The sequence below is a fragment of the Podarcis gaigeae genome (assembly GCF_964106915.1).
Source record: "Podarcis gaigeae genome assembly, chromosome: 10".
In the NCBI taxonomy this organism is placed as follows: domain Eukaryota; kingdom Metazoa; phylum Chordata; class Lepidosauria; order Squamata; family Lacertidae; genus Podarcis; species Podarcis gaigeae.
The window spans coordinates 24,267,610-24,282,382 of record NC_139686.1 but is presented as its reverse complement, the minus strand read 5'-3'; the positions used below and the strand labels follow the sequence as shown (position 1 = coordinate 24,282,382).

Genomic DNA, 14,773 nt, shown 5'->3' with positions numbered 1-14,773 from the left:
GATTTTTTTTAAAAAAAAATCAGCATTTTTAAAAGTGCCTTGGTAAAATGACACACACACAGAGCTCTGAAGGTAGGAGAGATGCTATCCCCTTTGTCAAACCCCTTCCTCACCACGCTACCCCTCCCAGCGAGGCCCCTGGAGGAGCCAACCACAATTTTTTGGACTATCGGTTTATTGTGTGGTAGTGCAATATAGTAGGCCCTTTCTTCGACCGACCTCTCCCCCACCCCCGTCTCCTTTCAGCATTTCAGCAGAAGCAGCTCCGCCGCGAGGGGTGTGCGGGGCTGACCCTCGGCATCTTCACCCTGAGCAATGTGCAAAAGCATCCCTCGCGCCCTGCGAGCCTCGCGGCCTTTGACGGCGGCGAGGCAGGAGCAAGGCGAGCGCAGCCGGCTTCAGCTTCCAGCCGAGCCCGGCCTTCTCCCCGCCCGCTCCATGTTTCCCCCTCCCCGCCCTCCTCACAGCGCGAGAGGGAACAAAAAACAGGCCCTTCCCCGGCCGCTCCCGCTTAATCTCCCTCCACCCACCGGTTGCCCGGCCAACAAGCCAGACAAGCAGGTGATCCATTGACAGGGAGCAGATGGTCTCCCGCCGAGGTAAGCGAGGCCCAACAAAGAAACCATATTGATCATATTGCTCCTTTCCTATTCTTCGGATGCAGCGTCAGGGCTTGGGACGTTTTCTCACTCGAGCTCCCTCCTTCCCGCCGCGCCGGGCCTGCCTGCATCTCCCTCTCACACACAGGGCGACGCTGCTCCGCCTCCCCCTTGGAGAGCGGAGAACCAAGCAAGGCCTTGAAGGGCTGCCTCAAGCGGAGCTGCAAATGGCGCGCTTCCTTCCTTCCCTCCTTCCTCTTTGCCTAGGGCGCCTATAGCCCAAGGCCGGCCAAGTATTTTAGGCTCCTGAGGCAAAGCGCCCCACAAAATACTTCTTCCCTCATCCTGACAGGGAAAAACGCCACAACGGTTCAATCGCAAGGTGTTGTCCTTTCCATAGCTGTCCACTTTCAGATTTGAAAATACAGTGGTACCTCGGGTTACATATGCTTCAGGTTACGTACGCTTCAGGTTACAGACTCCGCTAACCCAGAAATAGTGCTTCAGGTTAAGAACTTTGCTTCAGGATGAGAACAGAAATCGTGCAGCGGCAGAAGGAGGCCCCATTAGCTAAAGTGGTGCTTCAGGTTAAGAACAGTTTCAGGTTAAGTATAGATCTCCGGAACGAATTAAGTACTTAACCCGAGGTACCACTGTAAGGGATCAGCAGCCTCCCCTGTCCGGGGGACAGTCTACGGGATATCTAACAATCCGGGATAGCAGCGGGAAACGGTGCTGGAATAAAGGAATTTCCCGCAAAAAAAGGAAAGGTTGACAGTTATGGTCCTTTCATGGTGCCCCAAAATCAACTGTTGACACACCATCAGGGCCAGATTTCATAGAATCATAGAATCATAGAGTTGGAAGAGACCACAAGGGCCATCGAATCCAACCCCCTGCCAAGCAGGAGACAATTTAGATTTAGGTTTGATGAGGCCCTAAGCTACTGAAGGTAATGGGGCCCTTTATATGTCCAGCTGTCCTTTGTCAACAACAAATCGTGTTTTTGTGTTGAATATATGCTATATGGACCTAATAGGTATCTAAATCCATTTGCACATGTTGCCATGCAACCAGTCCATGAAGAATGTAGGCACCCTATATATAGAAATGAGCAAACAAGTGATATTTTAGGGAGCAGGCTAGCAGGCTTGGCCCATGACTTACATCATAGGAGCCTACACAACACAACACTGTTGCTGTATGTAGGTTTTATTTTATTTGTTTTTTATCTTTTATTTTGGAAATGTACATCCAGTTTCCCCCCCTTAAGAGAGTGGGGCCCTAAGCTATAGCTTATTTAGCTTATATGTAAATCCGGCACTGCACACCATACATCTAAACTGTAGTTTGTTAATGGAGTGGTGGCTCTGAGTGCTGGAGTGGTGGCTCTGGAGTGGTGGCAAACTACAGTTCCCAAGATTCTTGGGGAGAGGGGCGAAAGTTGTGTGCTTTGGGTGTGTGGTGTGTATGCAGCCTCAGTTTCTGCCTAATGGCAGGGCCAGCTGCTTCACAGTTTAATGGATGTATTCCTCGCTTCCCACAGCCTAAGGAAATCTTGAAGCGATGGATCAGGGCAACTTCTGTTCCGTTAAGGATTTGATACCCTTGAGGTAAGGAGAAGAAAGTCATACGCTTGGAGGCACCCTTCCATTCTGTCACATAAAACCACACTTGTGAAAAAGTGGGAGGGGAGGCTGTCATACATTTTGCTGCTTGAGATAGAGTAGCAAATAGAAAACCTCACCCCTGTCATGGGTGTAGCCAAGGGGGGGCAAGGGGTACAGCTGCTCCCCCTAAAACAATACAAATCTGAGGTTCTGCCCCCTAACTCCCATGACCCCTGTTGAGGTACATGGTACTCAGGACTGGCCAAATTATTTTGGCAGCTCTGCTTACTGGCACTGTAATAAATCAAATAGCTAACCATTTGCTGCCCTTTCATGACACCCCAAGTTAGCTTCCTAAGGTGTCTGTCGTATTCTGGCATGGTTCATAAAAGCTGAGCCAAAATATGGCTAAGTATGAAAGGTATAACTGGAGAGGCGACCATGGCCACTTTGTCCTCCCTTCTCTGCTTCTGCAAACTAAGGCATAGTTTGGCTTCACATCTGATCCAAAAACAGTCTCATACGTTATCTCCCCATGGCAAACTTTGTCTAAACCTTGTGCTTTGTTGGATGACACACTGAGGGCTCATCTTTGTCCCACCGCTTTCCCCCATGGTTTAGTGATGAAGTGGAACAAACAGCAACCACATTTTCTGTGGATTGCCGTTTGTTCCAATTTAGTGCTAAAGAGCATGTTTTCCAGGGGAAAATGGCGGAGCAAAAGCAAAACTGTAAAAGACACATGCTTAGAAAGAATGGGACAAACAGAAAACCACTCAGATCCATGCTTTCTAGGCACAGGACAAGAAGAAGTGTGCATAAGCCCCAAGTCCCCCCAACTTTTTTTTGCCATAGACTGCTTGAAAATTGCTGAGGGCTTTGGCTCTTTTTTATAATATATTTATTAACAATTTTTTAATTTAGTTACAGTTCCAATAAACGATACAATATAACATATCTTTTAACATAATCTTCTTAACTTCTTTGGACTCCCTCACATCTCCCACTCCTGCGTTCCTAGCCAAGAAATTTTTTCCAGATCTTGGTAGATCTTGGGTTTTCCAATGCTTAGCGACGAGTATCCTTGCTGCTGTTGTTGCGTACATAAAAGATGTTCGGTCCTTCTTTAACACCTTCTGGCCGACTATACCCAAAAGGAAGGCCTCTGGTTTCTTAGGGAAGGTATACTTAAATACCTTTTTCAGCTCATTATATATCATTTCCCAGAAAACCTTCACTCTAGGGCAGGTCCACCAGAGGTGAAAGAATGTTCCTTCACTTTCCTTACACTTCCAACATTTGTTATCAGACAAGTGGTATATTTTTGCAAGTTTGACTGGGGTCATATACCATCTATATATCATTTTCATAACATTTTCTCTCAAAGCATTGCATGCAGTGAAATTCAACCCAGTAGTCCACAACCTCTCCCAGTCCTCAAACATGATGTTATAACCAATGTCCTGTGCCCACTTTATCATAGCCGATTTGACCGTTTCATCTTGTGTATTCCATTTTAACAGCAAGTTATACATTCTAGAGAGTACCTTAGTCTTAGGCTCTAATAGTTCAGTTTCTAACTTCGATTTTTGGACCTGGAATCCTAACTTTTTGTCAAGTTTAAAAACTTCTTTGATCTGAGCATAATGCAACCAGTCTCGCACTTTATCTTTCATTTTCTCCTGACTCTGCAATTTCCAATTATCTCCATCTTTTTCTAAAATTTCCCAATACTTCGGCCATTTGGCCTCCATATTGAGTCTTTTCCGGGCCTTAGCTTCCAATGGTGAAAGCCACCTTGGAGTTTTACTTTCCAATAAGTCTTTGTATTTTGTCCAGACATTAAACACTGCTTTTCTGACAATATGGTTCTTGAAAGTCTTATGAATTTTAACCTTGTCATACCACAAATATGCATGCCATCCAAAAGCGTTGTTAAATCCTTCCAAATCTAGAACATCAGAGTTTTCAAGAAGCAGCCAATCTTTCAACCAGCAGAAAGCTGCTGATTCATAGTACAGCCTTAAGTCTGGCAGGGCAAAGCCCCCTCTTTCTTTCGCGTCAGTTAATATCTTAAACTTAATTCTGGGCTTTTTGCCCTGCCAGACAAATTTGGAAATATCTCTTAATGATTTTTCTGCCTGTTGTACCAACTATAATGTGCTGCGAAAGGTGCTATACAATTTTAAATTGTATTTTTACAGACAGGCCATGGACCACCTGAATGAAACACTCTTAGACCACAGTTCGGGTCTTCTAATCTTTAAGCCCTAAGCTCATAGCAGCATAGCAGTAAGAGGACTAGGAGGGGAGCAAAGCAGCCACGTTTCTCTAGGAACCCACATGCTTTTTTGTTTCTGACGAAACGTTGTTTGGCTTAACAGCACATATGATTCAGGTCTGTGTCTAATAATAGGGCTGACACAGCTTTTTCCTCATCTGGGCTTAGCTTTTCTTTCATCCCATATTACTCTTTAATGCTGCTGCTTTGGCATTCTATAAACCCTCTTTCTCATGACTGGCTCAAGACATTTTAGCACCATGAGTGGCATCATGGCAAAATTTGAGTGCGGTGTCCCAGGATCCTTTACAGTGTATCAGAGTGTGGCACAGGGTTCATAGGGACACAAGATCAGGAGCAAAACTGGCATAGCTCTGTGTATTTTATTTATTATGGGAATTCATATTCTACTGTTCAGACAAATATTCAAGGCAACTTCCTGTGTAGATGTTCCTGAGTTCCTGAGGTAGTTTGATTCCAATGGAAGGTTGTGTGCCTGTGTGTTGGCAAATTGCAAGTCTTCAAAGTGCTGCAAATTGCAGCCTGGGGTGGGGGCATGATGGAAGGAAGGATGTTCATTTTCTTCTGTTGCATTTTCTTGCTATTTGCCCTGTTATACTTATTGAGTTTTCATAACACTAGATTGTGTGTATGTTTGGGATTTTCATTGAGAAAATGGCACAGGGGAATGTGTCAAGCCCTCTGTATGTGACCATAGTCCCAGTCCAAATGGGAACCCCACATTGCTTCAGTTTTCAAAAGGCTAAAGAGTGAGATGCATTCACACACATCTGTCTCATCTATTTTGGCCCTCAGACCCAATCCATTGAACCAAATATTTCTTTGTTAAAACATGCCCTCCTTGAGACAGAAGAAAGGAAAGGAAAATGACCCTATAGATTATCTCCCTGCCCCCAATCACTTTATTCAAGTCTGGATGCTTATGAGGGATATTTGGAGGCTCTCCGACTGTACAGTCTTTCCCTTCTTCTCAACCATTTATCCGGACCGACTCAGTATTCACTGCTGTGTAGCAAATTGTGATGATACCAACAAGGAAAGCTTGAAAAATGGTTAGCTCTTGTTCACAATTTTGTGTCCTACTTTCATAGCTGTCACATAAATTCACCGCAAGCTTTGCGCTAAGACAAGAGAGAAGAATTTTTAAAAAAAGAAATAGTCTGAAAACAACAGTGACAAAACCCAAGGGCACAGTTTGCTACGGTGTCTGCACTTGTTTGCAGGTGGTTCTGGAAACCATAACTACAGTAGCTGCTTCTAGTGTTTTCACAAGTAGTTGCTGTATAGCTTTTAAGATAAATTTACTCTCCCTTCCCCCCAGTCCATTTTACAGTAAATAAAAATGCCCCAAAGGACTTTTATTTCCCTAAAAGGGTGAAATGTGTGTGTGCATGCGCACCCCCTCCCCATACACACATGCAAGAAAGAAATGAAAAGAAACAGGTTCTGTGAATAAAGGCCAGACAATGCAGGGTCACAAAGCTGTCTCAACTAATGTCATAGTGGAGCTGCTGGGCCAGCTTACAGAGGACTGCTTGTTCCTTGATGTTTATGGTGATCGGTATAACGCATGTAACACTTTGCGAGTAGTTTTAGGACAAGTGGAAAAGAAAAGGTCTTTCACAATAACCTCTTTTCTGATGCATTTGGAGCATTATGTGCTCCCAAACACCTGTGGTTGACAAAGAAGGAGCTGGGCGAGACAAACATAAATAAATAAATAGAGGGAACAAGAGATTGTTTCGGTGTATGCAGCCCCTCTCTTCTGAGCACAACAGAGCTTTTAGCTTTAAAATGCTCCTTAAGTTAGTCTTTTATGAACTTCAGTAATGGACAGCAGCACAAGAAGCAGAGGGTAATTTAAAGTGATGGCAAAAGTTTTGTTCTGCAAAGGTATTTCAAAAGATGCGATGCTTTCATGCCATTTGAAAACATTTTCTCTGTGTTGTGCTTTGTTTTATTATTTACAGCCAGGCCTAGCCACAAGTGCCTAGCAGTCTTTGTAGACTGGAGAATTTTGCAGCATAAACCACAAACACTAAACTATTCCATGGAAAAGGCTGGTTTGTAAAAGAAATACATACACAGAGGTACTCTTACTGGGAAGAAAACTTCATTGATCTCAGTGCCGCTTCTAAATAAACATGCCTAGTATTGCACTGTGTGGGTGTAATAAACATATCTTTCAATAAGTGTACTCAGTGATGCTTACTTCTGAGTAGATGTATAAGGGACCACTGCTAGGCATCAGTTCCTATGTATGCATATCTAGAAGTATATTCACTTGAAAAAATGAGTGAGACCCACCTCAAAGTAAGGATGGAGAACAGAGAATAAATATATTTCTGTAATTTTTTAAAAAGAACATATTACTATAGTAAGTTCTTTTTGGACAGACAAAGTTAGGAATACAGAAAATCCAGATTCAGATAGATTTGATGTAGTTGCACAACTAATATGCAAAATTAGAGCTGTATCACACCTTTACTTTTGTAAAGTGTCACTGACTTAATTCTGGCCCAGTGCCAAATCTGTACGGCTACCCACTTCCCTGCCCAGTGCTGGTGGTGGTGGGGAATGAAGGGGAGAAACATATGGGAGAGAGATGTTTTGCTGCAGCTGGGTCAGAGGAATGTGTCCAGTTGTGCTGCTGCAAGTGCACCATGCTGTTTCTTCTCTCTGTACTCCTCACAGCAGTCATTCCTCCTCTGGTCACTGCTATGGATGCATGACCTGATTGTTACTCTCCACACACTGCAGTAATATGCAAGGGATTTCTGTTCTAATGCCAGGGTGGGAAAACTATGACCCTCCAAATATCCTTCAGTTCCCATCAGCCTCAGCCAATATGACCAATACTAGCAACCAAGCTTTATGGGTATGTTTAGCCTGGAAAAGAGAAGACTGAGAGGAGGTATAGGCATCTTCCAATATCTTAAAGGCTGTCACATGGAAGATGGAGCAAACTTGTTTTCTCCTGCTCGGGGGGGGGGGCAGGACTTGAACCAATGGCTGCAAGTTACAAGAAAGGAGAGTCCAAATAAACATCAGGAAAAACTTTCTGATAGTAAGAACTGTTCGACAGCGGAACAGACTCCCTTCATTGGAGGTTTTTAAGCAGAGGTTGGGTGGCCATCTGTCCTGGATGCTTTAGTTGAGATTCCTGCATTGCAGAGGGCTGGACTTGATGACCCTTGGGGTCCCTTTCAACTCTACAATTCTATGATTCTATGATTCAAAAGTAGGGGTGATGGGAGTTGCAGTCCAGCCAGCAGCATTTTGAGTGTAACAGTTTCCCCACCCCATCTAGACCAAAAATGGTTTGAACTACTATTGTTTCAAAAGGTAGATACATAAAGATAAATATCAGGTTTCCATGTAATAATTTCATATATTTCAAACATATTATTAGACTGTGAGAAATGGTTAAATAATTGTAATAAAGAAATATGATTTGATGCTGCTTCATATATAACTATTCAGGAAAGCACACATAATCTTCTTTACAATTTGCACAGCTAGAATGCTTTGTATTGAGATCAGGTTTATTTTCAACCTTCTGGGGAAGGGATAAGGTTTTATATCATGTCATTGAGGTTGGTAGCATTAGAAATAAAGGGAAAATAAAGGGAAATTTAGCATGGAAACAGATGTTGTAATTTAGCATGGTATGGGGTCCAGTTTGGATTATTATATGGATTTTAAAAGCTGTGATTCAGGGCACTGGTTCCCAGAGTAAAATCATGCTGTTTAGGATTGTCTTGAAGGAGAATCCTCAATTTATGAAGGTCATAAAGCAAGGGATTATACAGATAGGTTTTCACAAAATATCTGATCTGAAGCTCATTGAAATCAGCAGGAGTTTTTAACTCCAGCTTTAAACAAGTAATGAATTGAACCCCCAATGCATTATTTATATTAAAGTATACTTTTCTGAATCAGACTGTTAGCAAATCAGATGTTTTAACCAGGGGGCATCTCAAGCTCTTTCAAGATTGCAGGAAAAGTAAAATATGTTTACTTGAGAAGCTGAAGTAGAATTCAATGATGTCCAAACAAGAGATGAAAATATACTTATTATATACAGCATACATCCGTCACAATCCCCAACTAAATGCAATAAATAATAATAAAATAAACTGAAGCAAAGCCTAAGTGAGAGACCTTGTGGGGTAGTGGTTAGTGTAAGGGACATAAGCTAAAGAGCCCTGGATTCGAATCCCCACAAAGCATACTTGGTGATCTTGGTCTAGGCATTCTCAGCCTACCATACTTCACAGGGTTACTATGAACATAAAAGGAGAGGTGTCTTGCATACCACCCTGAATTCTTAAGGAGAGTAGGATAAAGGTTGCCAGGGTGACAAATCTACAGAAAGTGGAAGAGGAAACTTAGTAATAAGAAATTACATGCAGATTTGGGAGAGTGTGCTCTATGTCAGAGATGGGCAATGTGGTGCCCTCCAGAAATTGAACTATAACACTCCCCTTCAGCCCCAGCTAGCATCAGCAGTGGTCAGGGGTGTTGGAAGCTTTAGTCCAAAAGCATTGAAGGGCAGGTATTGACCATTCCTCATTTTTCTGAATGAAGGATAGTTAATCAGTAGCCAGTGTGGTTGTCATAAAATCAGTGTGCTGTGTTCAGACCTTCTCATCACAGTCAGCAATCTGGCTGTTGAATTCTGCACTAGTTGTAGTTTTTGAACTATCTTCAAAAGCAGCCCAGTGTGTAATGCATTACAGTAATCTAACTTATAGGTTATCAGAGCATAGACAACTGAAGCTAGGTTATAGGGCTGGGAATCACCTTTGCTTGAAACCCTGGAGAGACACTGTCAGTTAGCTAGGGGAACTGAAGCATAATGTAGCTTCCTAAAGTTCTATATTGCATTTGCTGAGGTATATTCTGAATTAAGTTTTTCCAAATATGTCATTAACCAGCAGAACCAACATGCACTGAAATCAGTGGAGCCCAGGCTTCTGTAGAGTAAATGAATAAAACTTGCAGCAGGCAGAAAAGAAGAGTCTTCAGCAATGTGTGATAGTGAGGTGCATGTGCTGGTAAAAGTTTTGGGGTTGTTACAAGCCTGTCTCTATCTCCCCATATGAAATGTTGGAGGGTATGCAAGGATATCCTATCATGGACACAGCAGCTGACATTTTGGGCGGCTGGTTCCATGAGAGCAAACCCACTGGTGTCTTCCACCCCTAATTTGACAAGTAAGTGAACAAACATTTCATACCTCAGAAGGCTGTGTTGTAGAATGTGGGATGGTTCTCCGCTCTCTGATGTTTCCCCTCAGTTACTTAGCAATGGCTAATCAAGATATGCACACACCATATTGTTTTACGTGTTTGACTAGGACCCTGACAGATTAATAGGAAGGGTAAATAGCAGGCCTCTCCGTGGTGGCTCAGTGTGGGCTGGCAGGGCTGACTGCTGCCAGACTTTGTTGTAGCTGCACAGAGGAAGCTGCAGCAAAAGCCTGCTGGGGCAAAGTGACCCAGGTCATTGGTATTTGTTTCTCATCTCTATAGAAAACAATTGTCCCCTCAATGGAAGACGGCTTTCCGAAATGATGTGGTTCCACAGGAGAGGAAGCAAGTTTGCTTCCACAGGAGTATAAAGACATGGATGTACACAAAAGCTTTAGAAAGCTTTAGAAACTACTGAATGCCATGCAAAATTTGGGGGATGGTGGATCTGGAAAATTATTTTTACAAATTTTTCTATTCGAAGCAGCAGATAATCTAATGATTATTGCTGTAGGACTTCCCCTGTAGGACTTCTGAAAATTGTCTTCTTCCTTACTCTGGACATCCTTGGTGGCGGCGGCTGTTTCTTTTCATGACTATTTGTGTCATGGTATAAACTTTCTTCGTTCCATACACGTTTCTAAAGCAGTCTAAAAGCATGTTTCCCCATAGGAGCTTAGTGTAAGAAGTACTACTGTAGTGACTGTCTTCCTGGTTAATATACTTAGCAAAATTAAGCTTTTAAACCAAAGTTTTAAACACATAACTTATTTTCACACATTTGTTTGTATAGCATGGATGTGTGATTGTATAGCGGAACTGTGCCTACACTTTCTGGACGCTGTCCTCCATATGTTCATCCAAACCTATGAACAGTGCCTACTGTGTCTTTTATAAAAGCAGGAAAGAAAAAACAGAAAGATGTTTATGGTGAGAAAGAGCCAATGAGGATATGTGGAATAGGGCTTTTTCTGGGGTAACTGAGACCTAAGCACAAGAGCACTCTCCCCTCCTGTGGTGTCCAGCAACTGGTATTCAGAAGCATTATGTATAGCTATCATGGGTAGTAGCCATTGATAACCTCCTTCATGAATTTGTCTAATCCATCTAATTAAGGCCATTCATGTTGATGACCATCACTGCCTCCTAAGAGTGAGTTCTAGAGTTTAACTCTGCACTGTGCAAAGAAGTACTTTCTTTTATCTCTCCTGAATCTTCCAAGACATAAAGTCATAGCTAGGAGTCTAGGACTCAGCTGCCCAACACAGCTTGGACTACTGTCACTCCAGCAAAGTAAACCCAGCAGGGTCCCCTGACAGAAGAATGGGACCAGCAGAGGACTCATTCCCCTGGCCCCATCAACTTCAGCCTGGCCTAGAGGCCACTTGTCAAGCACTTTTGCAAAAACAATGAGGTTTCCCTGGATAGTGTGTGCTTTGCCTAGTAAGTGGCTAGAAAGAGATTGTCTCTTTCATTGGTTGACCACTTCCTGTGATTCCTTTGCTTCTGCTAACAGATACTACAACAGTCCTAGGCAGTGCAGAACAGAAATGTGAGATGTTGTAGCCTTGGCTTACATTTCTTTTGCTTTGCTTTGGTTCAGCTGCTGTTGCCCGTAGCTCCATCCTTTCCAAGACTTTCATATCTGAGGCACAGTGTTAGCCAACATGATGCACTCATGCTGGGGCTGGTGGCAGTAGAAGTCTAGCAACATCTGAACAGAGGCAGCTTTAGGAGAGTGCAACTGGTTTGGCTGCACTGGGCACAGAGCCTCATGGGTGCTGCAGAGGATGCCACAACTATTATTTAAATTGGAGCGAGAGAGATGGCCAGGGTGCTGAATTTTGGTGTCCCATAGGGTGGCACTTAAATTTGAGACCCCAAGGTCTGCCGCTGATCTGAAGGGCACTTACCTTTGACCTTGTTTCTGCTCTTCCTTCACTATTGACTTTGGTTAGGACCATAACTTTGTTACAACTTCCATCATGTGTTTATGACTTTGGTGGCTGACTTTAAAATCATACCCTTCAACGTTACACAATTGAAAGAAGGGACACTCAGGACCTAGCAGCCCAATGCCATGGCCTGGGTGATGGTGGTGGACAGTCCTTTTTTTCCCAGGGAGTCCTCAAGAGCACGCAGTACCGGCAACCCTCTTTTTTTGCACTGGTGGTGGGTCAAAATAGTCCAGGCTTAAAGGTGGTAATCCATTTTCTCTCTCTCTGACCCCAGCAGCAGCCCACTTTCCCTCCCCTGCCTCCCTCTGGTTTCTCCATTTTCACCCACCTTGTTTCCCAGTTCCTTCTCATTTTTTCAGTTACTCCACCGTCAGCTGCTCAGGTTCCAATCTGAGCCTTGGAGTTGAGGAAGAATTGTGAAAGTGTGTGGCTTTTCCAGCTTCCTCTTTCAGCTTTATGTACATTTCAAGAGGTGGGGAAAGGTAACCATCTTCATTACCATGGCATGATGAAGAGACCAGTACCCTTCCCAGAGATGCTTACTGGGTGCCTGCACTATGGTCTCTTAGATCCCAGGTGAATGTATTTTTATTCTCTCATATGTTTAAAGTATAATGGCTGCTTCTATTTTAACACTTTTCACAAACCCTTGCTGACTTTAGATTGTTTTTAGTTGCTGTGTTTGTGTTGGTGTTCACTGTTTTGATTTATTTATCATTTGTTTCAATGGTTTTCAACTGTTTGCATTTTGTTTTATGTTTTTAATAAGCAAACTATCCAGGGAACAGTTATATTGGCAGTATACAAATGTAATAAATAGATAGGCACCCATGCATGCATGCATGTAATAAATGAATAGACACCTGGTTTTCTCTTCTCCCTCCCTCCACTATTTTATATTTTGGCAGCCAAATGGATGGATGACTGATTAACTTACCAGCAGTGGGTAGTAGTAGTAGTAGTTGTTTTTATAATATACATCTTGATGCTTATTAATGCATTAGCATGTGGGTGTAGAAGGCTCTGGAAGTTCCCTCCCCCCTAATATAGGGAGCTCTTCCTGCCTTTCTTCCCCACTCCTCTTTTCAAACTTTAGTTGCAGTTCCCAGCCATTGGGCTTGAACGAAGAGGGAAGCAGCTAATAGTAAATAGATATCATTTGCATGAAACGCCAAGGCTTTTACACGGAATGGGTTTTTGGGGGGGGGGGATATCAGTGAGTGCATTTAGAATACTATATTGCACCAGCTTTTTTGCCTCAGATCACAGAACTACAAATTATGCAAGAAGTATATTTTACCCCTTCCTTTCTGCATAACCTAAACTTCGGCTGTGTACTTATACACAGCATACAATGGAAGTACCTTTTCCAACCCCAGAAAATCTTGGGAACTGTAGTTAAGAGTGTTAGGAATTATAGCTCTGTGAGGGGTAAACTAAAGTTCCCAGGATTTTGGGGGTATGTGTGTGCTTTAAATGAATGGTATGTATGTAGCCCAAGTATCCAAAGTACAGACTATTACATACACCAGCTTGCTAGATGTTAAATGTATAATGTCTGTGTTCCAATTTCATTTTAGGTGCTATAGGCAAACAAACAAAAAATAGAGAGAGGCAACCATACCACATGGAGGTGTGTTTGCTTTGAGGAATGTGGCAGCCCAGCTAAAAGAGGGTAGTTGGAAGATAAGCAGCATCCTAGTTAATTTCTTAATAGAAAGGCAAATGTGGCTCTTTATCTAATAATTGTTTTCAACTTCTGTGTGGCCTTTTAGAACGAATCATAAAGTAACTAACCAGCTTCATTTCTTATGCCTGTGACTTTCAGCTAATAGAAATGTTAAGCGAATGAACACATACAAAGAGAATAAAAAGTTTTATCTAGCTTTCCAGCACTGCCTGAAAAATGCCTCATCCAGCTATGCCGAGTGGGGAGCTGGCAAAACGGCTTATTTTAAAGATTCATGATTGGAGCTCCCGATAGAATCTGCCGTCTCCATAGAGCCAGGCCCTAGATTCCCCTTTAATGTAATTAAGCCTCAAGATTTATGAATACAAGAGGCCAGAACTTGATCCATGTTCATTTTCAATTACTGCGCTGAAAGGCCTCCATCCAGATGTCTCTATTTACAGCATTCAAACAGACGGGACCAGGGGCCTTAGGGGGGAGGGATCGCAAATTGTCACACTTGTTAATTCTTCACTGAGGATACTCAGCAGAGGTCTTGGCTTTGACCCAGTTACAAAAGACAGGGGTCTGCTGGAGCAAGTGCATCAATGATTAGAGGACTGACCCCATGACCTGCCAGAGTCCCTCCCTCTGCTTTGTAGGTATTTGTGTAATAATGGTGAGGGGGGCTTCAGTCCTTTTTTTAAATTTTAAATTCTGTTACAGTTCTAGGATACAGAAAGAAAGCAGCTAGCCTAGCTCTGATGTGAAAGACAAACATACATAATGAGAAGATCAACCCTCCCTTGGCAACAGTAACTGCTATGAAATGCTACAGGGGAAACACACAGTACTTAGTGACCCAGATAATTGGGCCTATTTTAGCAACATTGTTTTATTTTTCTTTAGAAGGTCCCCCCATCTCATGTTCCCAGAATCTGTAAATCAGCTTGGAATATTAGAAGATAGTCTCTTTTCTTTGTTACAACTCAGGGTTTTAGGTATAAACTTTTAATTCCCTAGCCCTGAATTTGTGTAAGAATAAAAAGTGCAATATTTGTACTTTTAGTTTCTGTTTCCCATCTCCCCCACACCTGCTAAGCACAGACTAAGGATCCCTCTTGTTAAAAATACTGACTTTAAAATGTAGATTACATTTACAGAAAAAGAAATACAGCTTGCTGTGTGCCTGTCTTCAATTAAAAATGCTAACAGAACATACTGTGTTTCTCAAAAATATTGCCTCTACCATCTTCTTACAGCTCAGGAGACGCAAATGCTACTTGTCTGCCATATGCCCTCATTAAATAGTCTTGCTGAGTTCTGCTAAATATGATTTGATTTCTTCTGTTTATTTATTTTTAAGTCCTTCAATAATTG

The 14,773-nt window shown here is 42.6% G+C and overlaps 1 long non-coding RNA gene across 2 annotated transcripts in view; it reads left to right on the top strand.

Annotated features, from left to right (window-relative positions):
- The first annotated feature begins 33 nt into the window (after positions 1-33).
- Positions 34-14,773, top strand: part of LOC310826312 — a 152,696-nt gene continuing 137,956 nt past the window's right edge. For both annotated transcript variants that reach the window (XR_014555728.1, XR_014555729.1), the window contains exon 1: positions 34-599. This is a non-coding gene — a long non-coding RNA (uncharacterized lncRNA). The remainder of the gene's footprint in view (positions 600-14,773) is intronic.